The following is a 25,307-nucleotide window of genomic DNA, read 5'->3' as shown; positions in this document are numbered from 1 at the left end:
CTTTGCTGGATTTCTAGGATTTATTTCTTTCACCTGGTAAGAGTGTGAGCCTTTTTTCCGACTCTTTTGCTGTGTGTTTAACATTTTTGTTACTACTACTCCATATGCATCGTCTTTTTACTGCGTGTCACACAGCACCTTTAGTGCAGTGACACAGGGTTGTCTTTTTCAGACTTCTCACTTTAAACTCTATTTTCTGGAACTGACTACTGTCTCCCAGAACATGTAAAGTTGCCATTGACTTTATTAGTCTTTTTAAATGCATAGACCCAGTACAAACTATCTTACATAGAGTAGTGGAAAGGGTTAATAGTTATCCCTTCTTGTCTGTTTCTCATGGAACATTATTTCGTTCCCCTTTCTTTAAGATTTGGCTGGTGGCAGTGGTATCTACCATAATTTTCCTATCGCTGTCTATGAAAATAGCCTGGGTACTGTTTTTAGTAGCCTCGAACTTTAATCCCCTGGACCCCATTTACTTTTATTTGGTTCTGGCTGGGTTTATTCACCATTTCTTTTTGTAAAGGTCTTTCTCATGTTTTACTCTGAGCGCCAAACCAGGTTTGGTTCCTTTGTTCGCCGTCCTTTGGCGGGCTTCTGCACAGAAGCCCTCCTTAGGCGCCTGAGAGTCTGGGTAGACAGGATGTGAGGGCGGGGTTTTATGACCCCTGCACAGGGTTCCCTTGGAAACCCAAGTCGCACTCTTGTTCGATTGGGTAGGTGACTGTCCTGCCAGGACAGCCACCCTGCAGTGCGATTGACAGCCAGGCTGTGTGAATGGGGGAAAACTGCATAAAAAGCAGGTCTCTGGGACTGGGAAGGCAGAGTCGCCACTGGATCGAGAGAACCGAAGAGAAGCTGAAAGAAGAGGACCACTACCACGACTGAACCTCCCGGTGAAGCCCTGCTGCAGCTCCGAACCTCCAAACTTCGACGACAGAGAATATCTGCAAGGAATCTTCTTCCCTTGAGCTGGTGGGACCAATCAGTTTGCCAAACACCAAGCAAGGCCTCCCTCCCCTGGTCGAATTTGCTGTGCACAGCTGCAGTGAACCGGATAGCCAGGCGGACCAGAACCTGTTTGGGTTTTAAGGAGCGCACCTTTTATTTGATGCTTTGCTCTGCTGCTGGTTTCTTCCCTGGGCAGTGCAGGACCCTCCAGTCTTCCTCCTTCGTGTCAGTCCGACAGTCGCTTCAGGAACCATGAGCCTGCAGGATCTTCCAGGAACTTCTGCCTCAGCCTCAGCATTCTTCTTCTTCTAAGGTACTGTTCAAACCCGGTTGTTCGTTCCATCCGATCGCAGTGAAAGTGTTTTAAATCTTTCGCCAATCCGAGGGCTTCTCCTTCTCTACTCTTTTAAATAACTTTTCCTTCGACCAACTTTGTTTCGAACTCTTGGCAAAGACTTAACAGCAAACTACTCTGAACTGAGTGATCCTATGCAAAGACTCTGAACCATTAACATGTTCCCAAGCCCATTGATTTGAATCCTCATTGTAACAAGCCTTTTCTAGATTGCCCTGGCTACTTACTTGTTGGTGCTGCTTAATTTTGTATTACCTTCTCTTTCCCTCCCTTTTTAATTGCGGGAGTGCCATTTTTCTCACACTTCATTTTAAGCCTAAAGTGTCTAGAATTGATTGGGTGTTGTGTAGTATCTTAAGAGTGTGATGCTTCTGCTGCTTTTTTAGTGAACTGTTTTACAAATTAATGTGTAAATAAATGTATATTCTTTTACTCAGAAACCTTGAGTCAGTGTTTGTTTGAACTATAGTAATTGCTGTTCTTTGTGTAACTTCTGATACTGCTCACTTTACTCTTGAGATAAGTCTGGCTGCTCAGCCATTGCTACCACTATACTGTGTCGTATAGGCTTGTACCAAAGGTGATTTTGTACTTACACTTGTAGTCTTCATTGTGTGTGGTGTTCCCAAAGGGTACTGCTTATCATTCTGTCTAACACTTTTGTAAACCCACCATAACATTGATGGTGTTTTCAGAACTTTAAATAATAAGGATATTAAATTAAATAATCTGTTTTTTAATAAAATTTGGAATACTAGCTAGCATTTATCACTCAGCCACAATGGTGCTTGGGGCATCCCTATATTATTCTCATTGGATACCGGTTTTACACGTGGTACATAATAGTTTAATCACAGATATCGAACTGCCGCCATTTTTCTTATTATTACCAAGGGAATTATTAAAGAAAACCTTGACCAGAGGTATGAATACAATAGATAGAAATGCAATCAATATTAACCGGAGCATGGCATCTGTTTTTAAAAACGTCTTTCCACAAAGTTTCCATGTAGAATTTTGCAATTGATCTGTTCTTAGTTTTGGCTTTTAGGGGGAGTTTGCATCAACCATAAGCCAAAACTATAGCATTAGTGGACAGTTAGGGAGAAATGGCATGTGAGGAGGGACACAAAGATTGTAGGTGTTGCTTTGCTACTTATTCACCCGTTGACTCTCCATGGCCATGCTAATCAGCAGGGCCATTCCCATCCACTTCCTGCCCCTACCCGCCCAAGCAAATCCTCCTTGAATCTCTTTCAGATACCTTTATCAAGCCTTACCATCAACCTTTGTGCTTTAAGTGCCTGCCAGTGTTTTTTCAAAGCAGTATTCTGGGAGGTACTGGGGGTCATTACGGGTTTGCCTTTACCCACCTTATCATTACTGGCACCCAATAGCCTGATGGTACTGGGATATTGCAGGTGCCGGCAATGGTGGTAAGTCCCCATTCCATGGAGTCCCTTTGGGGCTGAGTGTGCTGGTCTGGTCAAAATGCCAGATCCGGTATTACTGGCATTTATTGCTGTATTTATACTGGCCCGGCACACTCGTAATGAGGCCTGATGACTTCATTGGAGCTGTAAGTACTCTACTAGTGTAATAATATGCATGGGTGAAGGAACTGGGCAAGGACATATCTGTAAAAAATTGGGATAGCTTGATGAGATTGGCACAAACTCAAAGATGGATTTGAATTTTTGCGATATGTGCGTCAAAGGATTTTGTGTCGTCTATACTGGACCCTATCATGGATGGTTAACTTAGGTATGGCTAATGATGACTCATGCTGGGGTTGTGGTCTAAAAGGGGGTAATCTATTACACATGCTATGGAAATTTCCGAGAGTGGTGGGTTTTTGGGGTGATGTTTTGAACAGACTGGACATAATACTAGGAGTTGGTTACAGAGGTCATCATGTGGAACAATTCTGCTCTCAAATACTGGGAGGTGTATGATAGCTCGAGAACACAGTGGGTGGATTAACAGAGTATTGGTGGTGGCTGCAAAGCAAATTCTAAGGGTATGGAAGTCGAGGAAAAAAACGGAAGTGTAGGGATGGTTGTTGGATTTATGAATTTTGTTTAGTTATGAGAAAGTTATGCTAAAAAAGCAGAAACGAGAGGACAAATACTCTGAGATTTGGGGACCATTCGATGAACTGTATAGTTGATGCCAGTTTTATTATATTAAAGGGTCGGTATGACATGAATGGATAGGGAAATAATAAGGAATTGCGTCTTGTTGTTTGTCTATGTTTGTCATGTATGTGAGGTATGGTTTTGCTATCTCTGCAGGATTGTTGTAGTAAAATAGTGGATTAGTTATAATTGATAAGATTATAAAATGTGAATAGAGTTTGTGTAATAAGTAGATCAGTTGATACAGTAAGAATTAAGTAATTGGAGTACAATCTATGGATGTTATGAATATGTTTCGAATGGATTCTGTCCTCCCACATATTCCTCATCTTATGATATTCGTATCTGGCCAGCTGCGCTGCTTCGGAAAAAGAATTCTCGGCAGAGGGCGCTGTGCATGAGGTTGTGGCGTAGATGTCCCTTGATGGACTCCGTACCGTGTCAAAGTCACCATCAGTATAAGTAGCTTGTGCCGCGCTCATTGGCTTCATTTCTGTTTTTCCAATTGCTTTGCACTCGAGTTAACGGCGTGCTTTGTAATTTTCTTCAAGAAAATGCTGTCTTCTTCTACCCCTTCTACTCCCAAGACAGGGTTCCAAAAATGTATCGACTGTGAATCGAAAATGTCGATTACAGACACTCACTGCGTTTGTCTTTGGTGCCTGGGTTCGGACCATCGAACCGGCGGCTGTGGCTCCTGTCAGTCGATGACTGAGAAGGATCTTCGTGAGAGAAAAGGTAAACTGTCAGTGGGGCGGGAAGCTTCCAAGGCCTCTTCCAAGGCCTTGTCAAAAAAACATAGAAAGTCGGGTGAATCGAAGGATTCGGATCGATGTAAACATCCCAAGAGATCTCGATCACGTAGTAGATCGAGGTCACGTAGTAGATCGAGACGTTCTTCGTCTTCTTCTTCAAAGAAGATGAAGAGGAGACATAGATCTCCCTCTTCTTCCTCTGATACGTCTACCGAAATGGTAAGATGCCCGACTAAGTCGGATTCCCCAAGGAAATGGGACGAATTTAGAAGGAAGATGATGAAGGTCTTTGAGAATGCGGCCTCAACCCCCTCAAAGAAACCTCAAAAGAGCCAGACCCTGGTCGCTCCGTTGGATGATGCAGGAGAGTCAGAAACTACTGTGGAATGATCCAGTTGTTAGGCAGAATTATATGCAGTACCCTTTGGGAACACCACACACAATTAAGACTACAAGTGACAGTACAAATTCACCTTTGGTACAAGCCTCTACTACACAGTAAAGTGGTAGCGATGGCTGAGCAGCCAGACTTCCCTCAAGAGCAAGTGAGCAGTATCAACAGTTACACAAAGGACAGCAATTACTATGATTCAAACAAACACTGACTCAAGGTTTCCGAGTAAAAAAATATACATTTATTTACACATCAGTTATATAACATCTCACTAAAGTAAAGCAGTTGAAAAATCACACTCTTAATAAACCACACCACTCCCAAAAGAATCTGGACAAGTTAAACTCAAAAATGAAGTATGAGAAAAATGGCACTCCAGTAATTTAAAAAGGGAGGGAAAGACTAAGGGCCTCATTACACGTTAGGTGGTAAGTGTTTACCGGTACCGGTAAGGGCACCGGTACCGGTAAACCCTTACCGCCTTTCTACGAGTTCCCTTTGCGGGACCCAACCTTAACGGCTGGTTTTACCAGCCGTTAAAGTAGGGTGCCACAAAGGGACCTTGGTGCTAATTACGGTACCGCAATTTGCGGTACCGTAATTAGCTCCTTCCCCATTCCCATTATGCCCCATGGGGGCAAAAATGGGAATGGAGAAGTGCTTTGGTGAATGGGGAATTACCGCCCCCGCTCACCTTGGAGTAGGGCGGTAATTCCGCCATCCACCAAGGCGGACATGGTAAAATACCGGCGGCAACCATGGCGCTAAAAGCGCCATGGTTACCGCCTACCGTGTAATGAGGCCCTAAGTTAGGTAAAAAATTGAGCAGCACCAACAGGTAAGTAAGCAGGGCAATCTAAAAAGAGGAACTACAGTGATGGAATCAAATCAAAAAGGCTTAGGGCCAAAGACAATAGGACAAATATCTTTTGCTCAAGATCAAACAGTTCAGGCTAGTTCGCGGTTAAGTATTTGCCAAGAGTTCCGGACGAAGTTGGTCAGCAGAAAAGTTAGTTTGAAGAGTAGAGAAGGACAAGCCATCGGATTGGCAAAAGGTTTCACACACTTTCACTGCGGCTGGAGGAAACAAACAACCAGATTTGCACAGTACCTTTAAATGGAGAAGAAGCTGTAGCTGAGGCGGACGTTCCTGGCAGTTTCTGCAGGCTCACGGTTCCTTAAGCGACTGTTGGACTGACATGAAGTAGGAAGACTGGAGGGTCCTGCACTACCCAGGGAAGAAACCAGCAGCAGAGCAAAGAAACAAATAAAAGGTGCGCTCCTTAAAACCCAAGCAGGGTCCGACCTTCTGGCTATCCGGTTCACTGTAGCTCTGTACAGCAAATTCGACCAGAGGAGGGAGTCATGGCTTGCAGTTTGGGCAAACTGGTTGGTCCCACCAGCTCAGGGGAAGAAGATTCCTCACAGATCTTCTCTGTCGTTGGAGCTTGAAGATTCGGACCTGCAGCAGGGCTTCACCGGGCGGTTCAGTCATTGTAGGGGTCCTTTTCTGTCAGCTCCTCATCGGTTCTTTCGTTCCAGAGGCGACTCTGCCTTTCCAATCCCAGAGACCTGGTTTTTATGCAGTTTTCCCCCATTCACATAGCCTGGCTGTCAATCACACAGCAGGGTGGCTGTCCCGCCAGGACAGTCACCTAGCCTATCAAACAGGAGTGCGACTTGGGTTACAAAGGGAACCCATGGCAGGGATCCTAATACCCCTCCCTCACATCCTGCCTACCCAGACTTTCAGGCGCCTAAGGAGGGCTTCTGCGGAGAAGCCTGCGAAAAGACGGTGAACAAAGGAACCAAACCTGGTTTGGCACGCGGAGTAAAACACAAGAAAGACTATTTTAAAAAAGAAATGGCAAATAAACCCAGCCGGAACTGTATAAAAACTTATATGGTCTAGCAGGTTTAAGTTCAAGGCTACCAAGATAGCCTAAAACAATACCAAGGTTATTTAAGATAACCGTGGTAGGAAAAATAGGGTAGTTACCACTGCCACCAGCCAAGTCTTCATGAAAAGGGAGCGAAACAATGCTCCAAGAGAAACAGACAAAAAGGGATAAGTATTAACCCTTTCCAGTACTCTATGTAAGATAGGGTGTACTGGGTCTGTGGATTTTTAAAAGACCAATAAAGTTAATGGCAACTTTGCATGTTCTGGCAGACAGTAGTCAGTCCCAGAAAATGGAGTCTGAGTTGGGAAGTCTAAAAGACAACCCTGCGTCACTGCACTGAAGGTGCCGTGTAACACACAATAAAAAGATGATGCCTATGGAGTAGGTGAGGCTCCACAGTCTATGAACACAAGAAAATGTTAAACACACACAGCAAAACACATGTAAGAGTGGGAAATAAGGGCTCACACTCTTACCAGGTGTAAGTAAAAATAAATCCAAGAAATCCAGCAAAGCTGCTGAGGGACTCAGTAGGTAAGGGAAATTAGCCATTCTTGAGAATTTTCCCTAACACCAGAAGTAAGGGTGAACATCAAAAATCTCTTTGAGAATCGAGTGATTCCCCGACACCGACAAAGAAACATAAGCCGTTGAAGCCCTCGATGACTTTGTCGACGCTACCGGCGCCGACGGCTTCGACACCGAAGCCAAAGGAGTTTGTGACACCTTCTTCGAAGACGTTATTGACGCCTTCAAAGACTCCTTCGATATCTTCGAGGCAGATTCAGACACAGGAAAGGAGATTTACTCCTTTACCAAAATCAGACTTTTTAAAGTCTATGGGCCTCATTCCGAGTTGGGCGGTAAGGGTTTACTGGTACCGGTAAGGATGCCGGTAAACCCTTACCGCCCTATTCCGAAGTCCCTTAGCGGGACCCGCAAAGGACGTGTGGTCTGACCACACGTCCTTTGCGGGTCCCGCTAAGGGACCAGGGCGCTAATTACGGTCCCGCTATTTGCTGGCCCGTAATTAGCGTCTTGCCCATTCCCATTGAACCCTATGGGGGCTCAAATGGGAATGGGGAATGGTTTACTGAATGGGGACTTACCGGGTCCTCCAAGGTCGGAATGACTCGGCAAGTCGCCATTCAGCCAGACCGGACCCGGACACTGGTTTGGAGGCAGCCATGGTGCTAATAGCACCATGGTTGCCTCCAAACTTGGAATGTGACCCTATATCTTCTATCTTTGAAGAGGAAAGTGCCTCAGAAGAAGAAGTTTCTCCTTTTGGAGTACAGTTTGGTACCAGAGAGGTGCCAGAGGAATTAATCGATCCAGAATCGAAAATGAGACCTCTGTGATACCCTTCACTCCGCTAGTGGCATTGATACGTCACCAGAGCTAGAATTTACAAAACCTGACCCTGTGGAACATGCAGATTCAGTGTACACGAGTTTGATGAATAGGGCTGTTGAATACATGGGCTGGGGTAGATTTTCACCCACATTGGATCAGGATGATATGACTGATATCCTGGACCAGGGCCCCCAGAAGACCCAGTTCTCCCTTTCCATAGGGCACTTCAGAGGACAGTGGAAATAAACTGGGAGGCTCCTGAGACTGCTTTTGCTGTTAAAAGTAACTTTCCAAAAAAATACAGAGTTTCTAGTAGTGACCCTGAATAGAGGCATCCCACGCCTGAAAGTCTGGATATTCAGGCAGCAACTTCATCAAGACAAACAGCCTATCCATCTATCCCCCTGGATAGTGAGGATAAGAAGGTGGATGCTTGGGCCCGTAAGGTCTTTATTTTGGGTAGCATGGCTCTCAAGTCAGCAAATGTCACCTGTACCCTGGCCAGGTTTACCCATACCCTGTGGGACTGCATCAAGGGATCGGCTGATCATATTCTGGAAGGGGAGGAAAGATAAGGCTTCCTGAATATTATAAAAGATGGCACGGAGGCAATGGGGGAATGTGTCCAATCTGGACTTGATACTGCTGATAGCATCAGCAGTTCCATGGCTGCAAGCACAGTGCTAGGCAGATTTGCGTGGTTGAGGAAGTTGGGGTTTACACCTGATGTGCAGGCCAGGCTACTCAACATGATGGCTTGAGGCTGTTTGGCAGTAAAGTTGATGAAAGCTTAGAAAAACTGCAGACCTCAAAAGCGGCGGCTAAATCTCTTAGCGCCTCTATGCGACAACCTCATAAACCTTATTTGGGCTCATATTCCTGGAGAGGTCGTTCCTTTCGATACTATTCCTCTTTTGGTAGAGGAAGAGGACAGGCCATTCAAAGAGGTAAAAGAAATGTCTATTGTGGTGGACGAGAAAGAGGTGTGAAACCAGCCTCAGGAATGGCATCTTTGCCCCCAGCTGCTCCTGCAGCCGGCTCCAAGTCACTCTGAGGCCTTATCACACAAGACCCCGGTGGGAGGCAGAATCTCACAGCATCTGAAAGAATAGTGGGGCATTACTTCAGATGCTTGGCCACTGGAGACAGTAGCTCAGGGTTACTGCCTTCCCTTCCTAAAAAGGCCTCTGGACCATCCACCGGGAACCAACTCTGTCAAAATTCCAGATCCACTCCTTTTGCAGGAAATTTTAACCCTGCTAGAGAAAGGTGCAATAGAACAGGTACCTGTAGTGGAGAGGAACAAGGGTTGGTACACCCCTTACTTTCTCATCCCAAAGAAGGACTGAGGATTGAGACCCATCTTGGACTTAATAAACTTGAACAAGTTCCTCGGGAAGGACAAGTTCAAGATGGTAACCCTTTCTCAGATCCTTCTGGCTCTCCAACTCCAGGACTGGTTGGTATCATTGGACTTTCAGGATGCTTACTTTCAGCACAGAAAGTACCTGAGGTTCGTGGTTGGCGTTTCTCACTATTAGTTTCGAGTTCTGCCATTCGGGCTGACCTCCGCCCCAAGGGTTTTCACCAAACTGATGGCGGTTGTGGCAGCGAGTCTTAGGAGAGGGGGGATTCACGTCTACCCCTACCTCGACGATTGGTTGATCAGAGCGCGTTCTCCCGAACAAGTTCAGGAACATCTGTCAATAACCTGTCACTCCCTACACAGACTGGGCTTCTCCCTCAATTTCAAGAAGTCCCACGTGATACCATCCCAAAAGCTCCAGTTTATCGGAGCAGTCTTGGATATTTCCTCGGGCAAAGCCTCGCCTCCCGAGGTGAGAGCTCTCCACATTCTGCAGATGATAACAAAGTTCCAAAATGCCCAATATCTCCCGGCCTTCGATTTTATGAGGTTGCTCGGTCTCATGCATCCTGCATCTTTCTAGTGCTAGGGGCCTGATTGAGGTTGAGATCTCTTCAATGGGCTCTCAGGACTCAGTGGTCCCAATTCTCAGGGAATATGTTAGATTTTCTGCAGGTTCCAAGCACAGTTGCTCAATACCTTCTTTGGTGGGCTTGCAACAACAACATTCTCAAGGGAGAATCTTTTTGGCAACCATGGACGGAGATAATTGTAGTGACGGACACCTCACTCACGGGGTGTGGAGGCCACACCAACTATCTGCCTGTAAGCATTCGTTGCTCTCCATCGGAGTCCAAACTACACATCAACCTGTTGGAGCTGAGAGCAATCAGACTAGCGCTGAAGGCTTTCCTGCCCTCTGTAAAGGGAAGGAATGTCTTGATAATGATGGACAACACATTGGCCATGTACTACCTCAACAAGAGAGGAGGAGTAGGGTCACTACCACTGTGCAGAGAGGCAATGCAGCTCTGGTTCTGGGCATTACCAGAAGGAATCTCTCTATCTGCAGTTCATCTAGCCGGAGAGCAGATCACGGCGGCAGATGCTGTGAGCAGGCAGAACACAGTATCCCACGAGTGGGAACTAGCTCAGGAAGATCTTCGAGAGATCTTCACCCTTTGGGGAACCCCTCAAGTGGATCTGTTCGCAACCAGGGCCAATCGGAAGTGCAAACAGTACTGCTCAGGGGAATTTCTAGGAGACGCGTTTGTGGTGGCATGGTAGTTTCCACTTCTTTATGCGTTTCCGCCAGCCCCCGTGATTCCTCACGTAATCAGGAGGTTGAGAAAGTTCAGGAGAACCATGATCCTAATTGCCCCGGATTGGACTAGGAGGGCGTGGTACCCGGACCTTCTGGACATGTCCATCTGCCCTCCAATACGTCTTCCGCAAAGAGAGGATCTTCTCTCGCAAGTGGAAGGTCGGGTTCTCCATCCAGAGGTCAAGACACTCAACCTTCATGCATGGTTTTTGAGAGGTTGAGATACAAGGATTGGGATCTTCCGGATGACGTAATGGAAATTTTGCTTTCGGCCAGCAACTAAATCCCTGTACCGGTGTTGTTGGAATAAATTCAGTATCTGGTGCAGGGATAAGGATGTGGACCCTTTTCAATGTGGCACCCCAATGGTGCTTTCTTTCCTATTGCATCTAGCCAATCTGGGGCTCCAAATCGGAACAATTAAAGGATATCTCGCTGCGCTGTCCATTTTCAAGCGCTCCTCTGAAGAGGTTTCCTACTTTAAAATTCCATTAATCATTCAATTCTTGAAAGGGCTCACTAATGTGTACCCTCCAGTCCCTTTTCATGCCCCGACTTGCGATTTAAATCTTGTACTTAAGTTTCTAACTTGTATACCTTTTGAGCCTCTACATTCCTGTCCCTTGAGGCTTCTAACATTAAAAACTGTCCTTAATGTGGCCTTAACATCAGCCTGCAGGGTTAGTGAGTTGCAGGCTCTCTCATGCAAACCTCCGTACACTACTTTTCACAAGGACAAGGTTAAACCTTCTTTCTTACCAAAAGTAGTTTCTAACTTTCACTTGTCACAAAAAATCATACTACCAACGTTCTACCCTCCTCCTCATTTGGGCAAAGAAGAGGAGAGGTTTCATAGTCTGGACACAAAAAGGGCTCTCGGTTTTTATATTTTAAGAATGTCAAAATTACATCAGGATGACCAACTTTTTGTAGGTTATACTGGCCATAAATTGAGATTAGCGGTGACAAAACAGACCATATCCCGCTGGATCATTTTGGCCATAGTTGAGTGCTACAGATTTGCGGGAAAGGACACGCCGGATGGGCTTCGAACCCATTCCACTATAGCGGTATGGCTACTTCTGCGGCTCTGAAGAGGGGAGACCCTGCAGCGGATATTTGTTCAACTGCAACATGGGCATCAATGCATACCTTCATCAAGCGTTACTGCTTAGATGCTTCTTCTTATAATGAAGGATTATTTGCTAAGGCGGTACTCCATTCCGTCTATTAGAAAAATAATTAGTACTCCCACCTCCAAATTTACCACTGCTATGGGAGTCTATTATAAGATGAGGAATATGTGGGAGGACACAATCCATTCGAAGAACAAGTTACTTACCAACTGCAACGTTCTTTCAACTGGATCTTCCTCCCACGTATTCCTCATCACCCCTCACTTCCAACCCTGCAGTACAGTTTACGTTAGTTACACTTCTCTCTCTCAAATAGTTTTTCAGTCATGAGGGACGCCTGGGTGTTCCTCTAATATTTCCTCAAAAAAACTGAACTGAAGCCAACAGGTGCGGCATAAGCTCCTTATACTGATGGTGACGTCAACACATTACAGAGTCCGTCGAGGGACATCGACACCACGACCTTTTGCACAGCACCCTCTGCCAATAATTTTTTTCCGAAGCAGCAAAGCTGGCAAGATACGAATATCATAAGATGAGGAATACGTGGGAGGAACATCCAGTCGAAAGACCGTTACAGTAGGTAAGTAACTTGTTCCTATGTTGTATTACTTTTAAAATGATACATAATGTGTTTCATTTTTTTTAAAACAAACATTGGCAAGTTTTGACTTTTGTATGTCTATTTGGCATTTGCCTGGCACTGCTATTACATGCCCAGGTATTCGCACCATTTTACTGCTGTTACCACGGATTGCCTGTTAATACCACTACGGCAGTGCCTGACAAATGCCTTTTCCCATGCCTACACAAAACTCAAAACTGATGGCATTGCCAATGCTTGTTCTATAACTGGCTTCTGGGTGCTGCTGTGGCTAAATCTCTTAGCGCCTCTATGCGGGCTCAATGGGAATGGGGAAGGCGCTATTAACGCACCCGCGAATAGCAGGCCCGTTATTAGTGCCCCGGTGCCTTAGCGGGACCCATAAAGGACGTGTGGTCAGAGCACACATTCTTTACAGTTCCCGCTAAGGGACCTCAGAATTGGGTGGTAAGGGATTACCAGCACCGGTCTCCTTACCGGTGCCTGGTATCCCTTACCGCCCAACTTGGAATGACCCCCTTAGTCACTACCTCTTAGATCGCATTTCTTTCATAAATTGCAAAGTCTTCTGAGAATTGGGGTAGTGCAACCATTTGCACCTCTACAATGGCACTACTGAATGCAATGCAGAACACTTAACCAAGACAATGGGCCTCATTTTGAGTTCGCCGGTACAGTAACAATGGTCTCATAATGAGGCCCAATATCCCTATTGAACGCCACTTGTCAATTGCCTTTACAATGAACTCCATGTTCCAATACCTTGAGTCTGTAAGTTCAGTCCTTTGTTTGGAACAATATAAAATATTTAAGGCAGATCCAGATAAAACGGATGCATCTTACTTTTTAAATCTACTTTCATTTTCAGCCAATGAGAAACTCAAATTTTACAACCCGTTTTGCCATAGGTCCAGTATTTCATTGCTATCAAGATAATGATATGATATGATATGGCATTTATAACACGCCTATACACAAGTGTTTCAAGGCGCGACGAGGCAAGAGAGGGGAAACACTGGCAAGACAGACAACGATCATACTAGGCCAGGTGTTATTCAGATCACGCAAGTGCATGAGGTAGGAGGAAAGGGAAAGTGCCTGGGGGAAGGGAGAGGAGAAAGTGCAGTGCATGGGATAGAAGAATAAATAAGATAAAATAAATAAAGCGGCCAGATGATGGCAAGTGCAGGGTAAGAGCAGAAATAAGTGCTGGTAATGGGACTGCAGGGATACAGAGAGGCAGAGAAAGCAGAAGCAAAGAGGAAGGTTTTGAGGTGTTTCCGGAACCGGAGATGGTTCTCCTCAAGTTTCAGGGAGGCAGGAAGGCTGTTCCAGAGTGAGGCCCATGCTGAAGAGAGAGATCGACCACCAACTCGTTGCTTGGAAAAGCGACTGACCCTGAAGGAGTTGGAGGCAGATGAGCGAAGAGCCCGAGAAGGAAGGTATTTAGGAAGAGAGAGTTGAAGGTATTGCAGCCCCAGGTCCCAGAAGGCCTTGTGGACAATGCAGAGGGTTTTGAACTTAATCCTTGCAGCCACTGGGAGCCAGTGCAGAGATTTCAGTCCTGGAGAGATTCGATCCCTGGGCTTGAGGCCAAGGACAAGTCTCGCACTCCTGTTTTGGATCAGTTGCAGAGGGCGGAGAGTAGAGGCAGGCAGATTAAGATAGAGACTGTTGCAATAGTCCAGCCTAGAGAGAACCAGGGCTCTGGAAACTGTGAGCTTCTAGGGGAAGTGACAATCAACTATTGTTTCAATTATAACTGATTGTATTATTGCCACACCACTGACATTATGCTTATAAGCTTATAACATTATTTCCTCCTTCTCCATATCCTTTTGATCATCTTGTTTGATAGCCACAAAAAAAAACATTTATCCATATATAGAATATCTACAAGTAATAGCTTATCACGTGGTTGATTATAAAAGTAAATTTACGGAGCAATATTTTTCCTAATTTCATTCCACTATGATATAAATAATTCTGCCAGATGAAATGTGCGCAATTGAACATTTTCAAATGTGCCGAAATTCTTATTCCCCCCTTTCAATGATACAAAATGTGAAATACAGAAAATTAGGATGACTGGTAAACAGTCTTAGAAATGCAGTAGTTCAAATTACCCACTTCATTCTCTAATTAATACCTCGCCTTTAAACACATGTATAGAATATTCAATATCACTTAATAGTTTTTTGGCAAATTGGAAATGGCACCAAACATATTAAAATCACCCAAACATCCACCCTTTCAAACTGAACATTTAATGAATATGCAGTTTAACTTTGCTCTTCAAAAGACATGTTCATTAGGATAGTCTAATGGTGAATTATGCTTCATGGGTGACTTTCATGAATTCCCCTATTATCACTAGGTAGTGTAGGACAATCTAGAGCACATTGTGTATGTCAGAAGGCAGTGTGGGGCAATCAAGAGAGTCATATGATATCATGAACTAGCGTAGGGCACTCAACAAAGTAATATATGTCATGCTAAGATTTGGTGGTCAAGTTGTAGAAAAAAAGGAAGCAGTACTTTTACCAGCTTGAGCGATTTCTGTGGCAGATGGGGCATATAGGAGTGCAGTTAACCGCATCAGGGGGAGACAGGTGCAGATTTGGGCTTCCAGTTTTGGTTCTCAATTTGTTCTTTCTGGTTGAAACCGATTCCATTTCAGTGGTAACTGCTTTCAGGAGTTTTGCAAGGAAGTAGTATTAGATTCCAAAATGCCTTAACTTTAAACATGGTTATAAAACTAAAAAGTAGTGGAACTTTTAAACAGGAAATATTCAAGTAACGCAACTCAGTTTCCACTTGTTTCCGCTCACTTCACCCTCTATCATTGAGTTTAAAAAGGCATAAAACAAAGTACAAAATATAGCATAATTAACAGAAGTATGACACTTGACATTTCGAGGAGAACATATCTTCCAGTCTGTTTTATGCATCCAGCAAAATATTTTGCTATTATATGCATATCAGTGCTGTGCAAATTACAATTGCTATTTTTTGTTTGTTTTATTTGAGTTCATTGTTAATACAACTTTTTCAAAGTAAAAAAAAGAAAGATTGCTATTAGGATAGTTCATCTATTGGTTTCTATATGTCGAAACAGCACAAATTAAGCATTACAGTGCAACACATTTTTTTAATTTTGGTCAATTACATGAGAAATTAACGAATAGAATTTGATAAGCACCAGTGAATTATTTGCTCTAATGCCATTAAATGAGACGTTTTACTACACGCTTAAACAATCTCTGAATACTAAACAGAGAAAAGAGAAAAATCGTATACGGTTAATGGACAGGATGGGGCAATAAGACCTGACCCTACTGTGCTTGTCCTGCTTTAAAGGAGATAGGCAATATATGGGGCATTATCTGCTGCAAGTAATCGTGCAAAGGAGAACCCAATGCCCCACGGGACTTGTAGTGACATGAAGGAAGGTAAAGCACGATCACACTGCACAGATAGATGAGTATTCAAGATAGCTATTTAATCAAAAACAGAACCAAAACAGCCGACACGTGTTTTGACCTCACAGTCTTCTTCCAGGCGTTGCATTGATATGATGTAATAAAACCCTGATGGCTGAAAATATGACCCGCTAGTCAATTCTTGATGAATGGGACAATATACGTCCTGAATATAACTAAGATTCTCTAGCAGCCTGTTAGAACCCACCAATGGGGAAAGTAGGGCTTTTAAGACTTAATTAGTCAAGCTTGTGGCATGATTCCTAGCCCTATAGGCAATGTGCGACAGACTGAAATTGCTACATCATATCAATTCAACACCTGGAAGAAGAGCGTGAGGTCGAAACACGTGTTGCCTGTTTTTGTACTGTTTTAGATTGAATAGATATCTTGAATACTCTATCCACGTGCAGTGTGATCATGCTTTACCTTATTTCATTTTATGAGGTTACCAATATTGAATAATTGGTTTTGGAAAGGATTGCCTTTTGGGAGAAAGAAGGAAGGGGCATACACTTATGCCTTTAATTAGATTTGCAGGAACCTAGGATGGATTTAAAGTAAACAAAAATAAAGACGAACTATAAAGCCTTTTAAATGGAAAATAATTACAACTTAAAAATATATATGTGCAAGCTTTGAGTGCAATTGAAAAAAGTATATTATTATTATTTATTTGTAAATCGCTCACCCAGCCCGCAGGCGTCGAGGCGCTGTTATAGGAATTGTTTTTTGTTGTTGCGTAATGTTTTTTGTCTTAGTTACGTATTTATAATGCGCTTCAATACCCAAGCACGGACCCGGGGATCGAAGCTGTGTTGCTTCATGTCGTTTTGCTTCCAAGGCAGGCACGTTGCCTGCTGAGCTATCCACCCTTCCTTTCCCTCCCACCCCCAACACTGCTCGTAAAGGGAGCTAGCATAGCTCTGTTGACTTAACTTTCCCATTCCACTAAATGCTTGTTGCTGATATGTTGGAGCCATGCCACAAGCTATTAATTTTGAAAAATTGAGTTAAACGATTGTGTTTTGTACACAAGGCATCATTCCAAATTTGATCATCAAAAAGTTGATTTATCGTTCGGAGATATTTCGGGACAACATGAACAGAATAAAATGCAAAACCAATAACAAGAATAAAGAAGGGAAAGTCCGACCTAAATTCTAGGACACCTGATGATGTCCATGTGGTGAATTCCGATATATAAAATACTGCTGCACAAGTTGGAATGCCTCCTACCTGAATGGGGCATGGAACACAGTCAAATACAGAATTGTGGGCTAACTTACTCTAATTTTGTAAATATGCCATAAACAAATTTATTGTGACAGAAAGCTTATACGTTATCTATGTACAACATCTTAACAGTAAGAAGGTATAATAGCCATTTTCAAATGTATATGAGGAAACAAACACATGCTGTCATTATGATACCTGACTGAGTGGAAGAAACTCATCACCTTACAAAAGTGTAAGCTATTTTCAGGACTGAATATTGTTTTCTTGTATAAAGTGCCTCTGTCTCTTCGACCTTGCTTTATAATGGTGTGCTGGTTGTTTTGTTTTAGTGGAATTTGCTGATATATTCGATAACATCAATCAAACAAGTCTCTTGAGTGCCCTCGATGATAGGTGACTTTCACTTGGATTTTACTTTTGTTGACCTGCGATTGGAGAGCAGTGCTGCAACCACAACAAGGCTTAGAAAAGTGAGGCGTGGTGAAGAACGTCAAGGTATGCCGATGGGGGTGTTCTGCATTGTACTCCTGATGTTTCCTCAGCAGAAGGCTGAGAAGCCGAAGCTTATTCTATTCACTGTTTGCTGCCTATGTTGGCTTGGCTACCCTTGCTGATGTTTTCCAGTGTTGCTAGGCACATTTTATGCTATGCATATGAGCTGATGAGAGAGTATAGAAAGCAATGCTATTTTATGCTGTGACATTCTACACTTCAATGTTTTGTCATCATGATACGAATTATATCCTTTCCATTTTTGCCTGCAATCTCTAACCCTCATATCAGATACCTCCCACCAACCTCCATGGGTGCAACTACCAAGGGGGCTAAGTGTGTCCTGACAGCCTCGAAATATGAAATACCACCTTTGGTACCTCCCACAAAATGTTCCACCCCCACCTTTCTCACTCTGTCCCCCACTTATGTTCCACTGCTTGCATGAGACCGAATGCATTGCAACGTAAGCAGGATAGCCCACATTACCTGCACAACCAAGAGGAAAGACTGTCTAAAAGAGTATGTGTGTCCCAGGTTTTGCAGACATGTTACTGTTTGGGTGGATGAATAATAAAATGTACACCAGAACCAGAGTACATTACAATATTTATCAAACTTAAAAAACTGCGGTCATACTGATGTTCCCAAAAGGCCCTACGATTTTATTCAAAGCAGCGGCGTGCCATTTTTCGCTCTTTCCTTTCTCAAAAGTTATTTATTTACACAATGAGGGTGATTTACTTACTGGAGCACATTTCAAAAGCTGTGGCGTGTTAAAATAAGTGTAACGATAAGGTGCAAGAGGTTTGCGCCAGTCTTCACAATTGTTTTACTTCTATGTGGCATTTTAAAAAACTTTGGCAGTCGAAGAGGGAGAAAAGATGGCAAAATATATTTCCTCCTACTTATGCCCACTCCGCCTCCAAAACACCTAGTTTTACACCTTGCATGAGATGTTCATGCAGGTGTAAAAAGGATTCCTGTGGAATCTGCCTGCGTTGAACACCTAATAAAAGCAGGTGGAACCCATAAGAATCCATTTTAAATGTAATCTGCATATAATTTGCAGGCAACTTTTACTTTTTTTTGCAAAACAGTGAGTAAAATGAAAGAGTAAAGGTGATTTTGCCTATATTTACTATTTTTTTTTTAACACTGCTTTGTAGAAATGTTGAATTATGTGCAGGGGTCCCAACGAGACATACGTGCTAACGTTGGCGTCCCCTAAATGCAATTACTGTTTTTAAGAAAAGGTTCCTGACTGACTGAATTGTTTATATAGCGGATGTGTTTTATTTACAGGCAGCATTTTACAGTATGCAGACTGGATGCACGCCAGATCATCTGAGACCATGCTGAGTGACCAAAATATATGTTTGCAGTGTTTCATGATTTATTGTTTGGGGCCTGTGTTTCCCTACTCTAAGCAATCTTTAGACCACACTCCCTGTCAGAGGTCACTTCAGTTTCACTTCTACTGGATCATTTCATATGTTACTATAGAGAACCAATTCTAAACTGTAGGGCTTTTTACCGCATGTTTCTCAAGAATTGTGCTGTAAAAAGCATAATTTCAACAAATTATTTTAAAAATGTTCTCGGTACGTGGCTAATCTCATTACATTTCTTCACTACACCCATTCACTTGCGCTAATTCATGGCAGAAGTTAATGCTCCTAGACTAAAAATATTCCCCTCCTTTCATTGACCTTGGATTGTTTACAATACCAGTGCTGCTTCAGGTGCAATCCGCCCGAGCACCAAATCTGCCGGCCATTAGGACACGCATCAAAATGTTACTGGTTGTGCACAGTGGTTGCTGGTTGTTTCGACGATGGGACCAGGCGCCGCCCGCCCTTGTTTCTATGCTAAATAAAAGATGTAATGTTTGATCCAAAAGCAAACTTGCGTATTTCACCTTGTGCAGTGCCCCTGGGGAGCATGATCATTGCGCATGCGTGATTGCCCAGGGCGACTTGGGAGTCTGTGGTGCAACATATGCTTCTTCAAGGTGCTTTGGGGGTTAAAGGGAGAGGTTCAGTGGGGCTCTCAAATCTCTACCCATTTTCTGTTATGACACTGACACAAGACCTAAATCTTAATTGGAGTCCTGTGCTAGCTTGCTGATAACATTGCGATGATGAGGAGACTACAAATCCTCTCACCTTCCTTTCAAGATGCTGTCTATATGTCACTTATGATTACTGTATTATTAGCCGGTGACTGCTGCAGCTGACTGTTACTTTACAACCTGTGTTATCAGAAGGAGGACTCAGACCAGAGGATAGGTTATCGAATGGTTTTATTAAGAATATGGGTTTCTAACCCTATTGCTTCAAGGGGAGTTCCCTTCCTAACAAACTATAGTAAAGGTGCTCATCAATCAACAAAATAACAAAAAGAGTCCTCTGTCCAAACTTGTCCTCTAATCTGTCCCTGCCACTTAGAAAATATATAAAAGGCAGAGTTTCCTGCCTTTAGAGTTGTTCACTCAGATCTCACACTGCTTATTGGTGGAAAACAATTGTCACAAGTTTAACAGTTCTTGCCCTTCTTTTCAAAGTTCTAAAAGTATCTCAGTTTTCCGAAATAAAGTCTCAAGTTCCTGGTAAAAAAAGTCAAATGAGCACATTGTTGTAGGTGGAGGGATACCTCCTTAATGCATTTTCTACCCTTGCATGGATTTCTCTTCACTAGGTTCATGTCTTGGGTATCTCTGTGTTCCGCTTGACCTTGTTCTCCACTTGTCTTATTTAACCCCTCTGTCTCCTTTGGGTTTCTTTGTCCCAATGTCTCACTTATCTCCCAGGGGTATTGGGGACCCCTTCTTACATATGCTTCTTTTGGTTCTCTGCAGTTTATGTAAGCCATTTGGCTGGCTACAATGTTTGGGTTTCTTGGCCTCCCGGAACCTTCAGATTTACTTTGTCTCAATATCTCACTTTTCTCTCTGGGGTATGGACAACCCCTTTTCCTATATGGTTCCCTCAACTCTTGAGGGGGATTGTGTGAGTTTCCTGGAAGTATACTACATTCAGGTTTCTTGAACTCCATTGAACTCTGTTTTAATGTTTTATTTCTCTGGGGTATAATATGTCCCTCCTACTCCCACTTGTATTTATTGGTACCAATGTCTCACTTGGTTCCCATGAGTATTGTTAACCCGTCTTTACATAAATCTCTCTTGCTTCTCAGAAATGTTTCTGTGAGCCGTTTAGGTTTCTTGAGCTCCTGCAGCCAGGGGTGTTGCTAGGTCTGGTAAAGACCCGGGGCTAAGCTGATGTCAGAACTGTTGGGACTGGGGGCTAGCTAGTCTTTTGGCTGTAGCTCCTGAGATTCTATCCGGGGCTACAACCAAAAGATCAGGGGCTATAACCCCCTTAACCCCCCCTAGCAGCGCCCCTGTCTGCAGCCTTTGTTCATTGTTTCCTTCTGTCTCTCACTGCATTTATGCCACTGGCCGGAGTTTGGGGTATTACTTCCTTCTTCCACTTTCACTCTCAGGTCACTTCGCCCCACTCCACTATAAGCAACCCGAGAACCTTCTATGTCGCAGGGTTTACTCGAGTGAGGTGGCGTCTGCTTGGTAACGGTGGCATTCTCTGCAGCTTTCTGGTGCTCCATTCTGGATACAAACTGGTTTGTTGTTCTGCTCTCCTCAGCACGTCTTTGCTCCTCCACTCCATCGTTGCGAGCAGAGGATGTGTTCCTCCCTCGCTCTCTGGATTCAGTATAATTTCTCGGGCCCCGGAGTCCACCACATCCTCTGAGTCATCATACCTCCAGATAAGGCAGACTCTGCAAGACTCAGTGCCTCTTTGGTGGTGTCTCTCTCTGTGCCACAGCTGGCTCTGCTGTGCAGCACGACGTCAGCAAAGCAGATGCTTGCCTTGCAGATGTCATTGCTTCTCCTCCATTCAAGGGTGTTCGTGCTTTATTCTTGCTCCATGATACAAAAGAGGCATATTGTTTATGTTCAGCTGTCAAGCCCACAGAGAGACAAGCATTGTCTAGAGCCAAACATCCAAAAGCACTTTTACTGTTATTTTGAGTCCCACAATGGAATGGAACATCTGTTTCTAAGATTCCCATTTAGGCAGAACATGTCTTAATTATAGGGAGTTCCTTATGGGAATAGGAGTCCTTGTCCCCTTGAGGGGATTCACTCCCGGCGAGGTATCGGTTTCCCAAACCCCTGTGGAGGGTTTTTCGTACCTACACCTCCCTAGCCTCACATGGGCGGACTTCCCCCCAAGGAAGACAGGACACAACCTTCATATTCATCACAAACAACCACACACAGCATTCTGCACAGTGGCCTGCTGTTGTGCCAACCTGCCCAAGGTACATTTTATACAAATGTTTGCAAACTGGGCAGGCTCTTCCTGCGCAGTATTGTGGCATCCAGGTGCAATCTGCTGGCCTACCACAATGCTAGGACACCATGCCAGAAAGAGAAAGGCTATGCCAGTCAGACACTAGATTGAAGGAGAAGAGAGCATAGTTATCCACTGCCACAGCCTAGCCAAAATCAACTAATCCTCAGGTTGAAAGAAAATTGTGCCAAATTTTGGATCCTACAAAGCACTGTCTGAGCTGAGCAGCCCTGTGACTGAGGAAGTTTTCATGGAAACAATGGGACAAAAATGAATGCTTAGTGCTTCTCACGCGACAATGCTCTTCTCTGCACTGTGGTTTTCCTTGTGTTCACTTCCTGTGTTTCTCGCAGGGTCTTCCTAATTTAATTACCCATAAAATACTCATAGCCCCACTAAGAGATCAGCTTATATAGCAAGACTGTTAGGATAATAAAGTGCTGCTGTACTTAGACCCTAACCATTCAGCTAGATTGGACTGGGGAAATGCATGCAGTGATGTTGACGGATAATGTACAGAGTTAAGGGGAAAGGGTGAGTGTTAGGGAGAATTCTCTGTAAAGGCTAATTTCCCAAACCTAGTGAGTCCCCCAGCAGCTTTGCTGGATTTTTGGGGTTTAATTTTATCTCCTGCTAAGAGTGAGACTCTTTTTCTCCCCCTCTTAGGCATGATTTGAGAATGTCCTTTGACTATGTAATGTGTTTATGGGCTATGGTTTTTTTTACTCCATAGGGCTTCATGTGTTTTTGGTAAGTGTGTTACACAGCACCCTCAGTGCAGTAACACAGGGGTGTCATAGTGACCCCCAAACATAGACTCCATACCCTGGGACTGACTACTGTCTCCCAGGGCATGTAAAGTCCTCATTGGCTTTACTAGTCTTAAATTGTGAACAGAACCAGTACAAACCATCATATTGTGGAAGTACTAGTAGGGGTAATTCAATTGCCCCTGGGTCTGTTTTACAAGGGGGCACTGTCCAGTCCCCCCTTGTCGAGTTTCTGGCTGGTGGCAGTGGATACCACGCAAAATATTCCACCAGAATATTTCCTATGGGATTTTCCCATTAATTTTAAACGCACCACTTTTTGGTGCAGTGTTAAAGATACCGCCGGGTTATTTATTTAATATTTATTCCCCGGTTGGGTCTTTTTGCCAGGACTCGGTTTTAAAATGGCGTTTGTGTCCGCCTCTGACACTCTAACCCAAGTCGAGCCCTTTGTTCCACTTTTTGGCGGGCTTCTCCACAGAAGCCCTCCAAATGGTGCCACTCTGTCTGGGGTCAACAGGATGTGTGGGAGGGGGATTAGGCACCCTGGACTGAGTTGCCTTGGCAACTCAGGTCGCACTCTTGTGTGATTGGCCCAGTGGTGAGCCGCCCGGCTCACCACTTAGCATGTTTGAGTGACAGCTAGGCTGATGAATGAGGGTTTAGCTGCATAATAGCAGGGCTTTGGGGACTGGAACTTCAGAAGTTGCCACAGGACCTAAAGAATCCAAAGAGGGGAGAAGCTGAGCCATCTACAACGACGACACCACCGGTGGAGCCCTGCTGTACGAAACTCACCACTTTCCCGACGACAGAGGAGATCTTCTTCCAGGAGAGTCTTCTTCCCCTTGAGCTGGTGGGACCAACCAGTTCGCCTTTTTCACCTTCCTGGATCGACTCGTGGTTGAATCACCTGTGCCAAGCACCCCAGCTGCCGGATAGCCACGCTTCACCACTACCGCGAATAAAAAGGTAGTACGTTTTAACCGAGAAACTGGTTTCTTCCCTGGCAGTGCAACGACTTCCAGCTTTCCTCCACGTCGAGATCTTCTCTTCCCCTGGACGAAGCCCCAACTTGCACCCGCTGCCAGGAACAACTGCCCCCGCTGGAGCCTTCTCACCATTTCAGGAACTGTGTCCCGCCTGGTCTCCCTTGCAACAGACTGTCCAAGGTGTCCCGTAAATCCTGTGGTGACCTCGGACCTGTTAACATTACCTTTCTGACTTGATCCAACTTCTTTTTGACTTTCCCGTAAAGACTTTGAGTGCATTTCCACTGTGTGATCTTGGGCACATTCCGCCTTGCTCTCTCCAAGAGTGGGCTTGGCCTATGAACTTTTTGCTCTACAGTAGACCCTGCCTTTCTTGACTTGCTGTGGTTTCTTAAAAGTGTTGGTACTGTGTTATTTTCCTATTCTGCCTTTTACCTCCCTTTTTAAACAAATTATTGGAGTGCCATCTACGGTTACACGCTCACCTCTGTTTTGCTAAATAAGTGGTGTCTTAACCTAAACTTGTCAAATAATTAATTAGGGAGGTGTATATACTTCTAATGACTGTGTTTGAACTTGCTTGACATATCAGTGCCAGTGTATTTTTACAAGTGTTTTTTTAAATAAATAATTATATACTTTTATACCAAAGCTCTGGTCAGTGTTTGCTTGTGCTATTGTATTTTTGGCCCTATTGTGTATACTCTATATACTGCCTAACTCTTCTTGAGAGAAGTTTGACTGCTCCGCCACAGCTACCAGGTAAATCTGGGTGGTGCGGACTGCTACCAATTGGGTTTACTGCTAACACCTGTAGTCTTAAACTTTTTGCATTGGTCCCCAAGGGAACTGCACAGGTTTCTGCCTAACACTGGTGTAGAGCGGTGGGATTTGTATTGAGTATACATTTTAGTGTGCTTTTAGATACCTTAGTGCAACTAACCACAAAGCCTAGCACTAAAATGTTTATTTTCTAACCTGTCAACTATGGAAAGTTATAGTCAAGAGTCCATTGCTACAGAAACTGCTGATTGTATAAGAGTTCTCTGTAAGCATAAACATTTCCTGACTAAAGGCAAGAAAATTGAGCTAATAGAAAGATTGTTAGCAGACCAAAGTCTGGGTGATGGTTCAGAGGAATCCACTCTCCCAGAGAATGTAGATAACAATGGTGATATTGATATTGATCTAAGTATTGAAAATCTTGAGGCAGAGTCAGAAGAGGAGGGTGAGGCTGTTGTGACTGTCCCCCCTGGGCCTCGGTCTGCTCTACCAGCTGTACCTACTGGACCTTTACCAGGTCCCACACTTAGTCCTCAATGTCTTGAACTTGAGAAAATGAAACTTGAATTGGAGTTTAAGAGACTAAATGCTCAAGCAGAACAAAGGCACCAAGAACTGAATCAAGAACTAAGGCTCAGAAAAATGGAGCTCAAGCATGAGCTAGAGATGAAGAAATTGTCTGTTGAAAATGCTTCTCTCTCCGGATCCTCTAGGAGTACCAGTCCCAAAAGACCCTGGATGCCTAAAGAGATTGTGGGTATGTATGAGCCTAAATTGGATGTGTTGGATTGGTTGGCTATGTTTGAGTATAATCATGGGCTCCAGGACATCTCAGGGAATGAGTTACTTCCCTGGTTGTTCTCTAGGCTCCCCCCTGTTGCATATGA

General features: G+C 44.1%; 1 protein-coding gene and 1 long non-coding RNA gene across 5 annotated transcripts in view; one reads left to right on the top strand and one right to left on the bottom strand.

Moving 5' to 3' along the window:
- The window catches only part of LOC138566734 (sprouty-related, EVH1 domain-containing protein 2-like), a 654,794-nt gene that overhangs the window by 487,644 nt on the left and 141,843 nt on the right, over window positions 1-25,307 (bottom strand). The gene's annotated exons all lie outside the window — the stretch shown is intronic.
- Window positions 17,341-25,307, top strand: part of LOC138566735 (uncharacterized) — a 101,923-nt gene continuing 93,956 nt past the window's right edge. Inside the window, exon 1 of the long non-coding RNA XR_011302005.1 lies at window positions 17,341-17,499. This is a non-coding gene — a long non-coding RNA (uncharacterized lncRNA). The remainder of the gene's footprint in view (window positions 17,500-25,307) is intronic.

This window comes from Ambystoma mexicanum, chromosome 2p (genome assembly GCF_040938575.1).
Source record: "Ambystoma mexicanum isolate Mex_15411 chromosome 2p, UKY_AmexF1_1, whole genome shotgun sequence".
In the NCBI taxonomy this organism is placed as follows: Eukaryota; Metazoa; Chordata; class Amphibia; order Caudata; family Ambystomatidae; genus Ambystoma; species Ambystoma mexicanum.
Note: the sequence above shows the minus strand (reverse complement) of the source record. Positions and strands in the feature narration are given on the sequence as shown.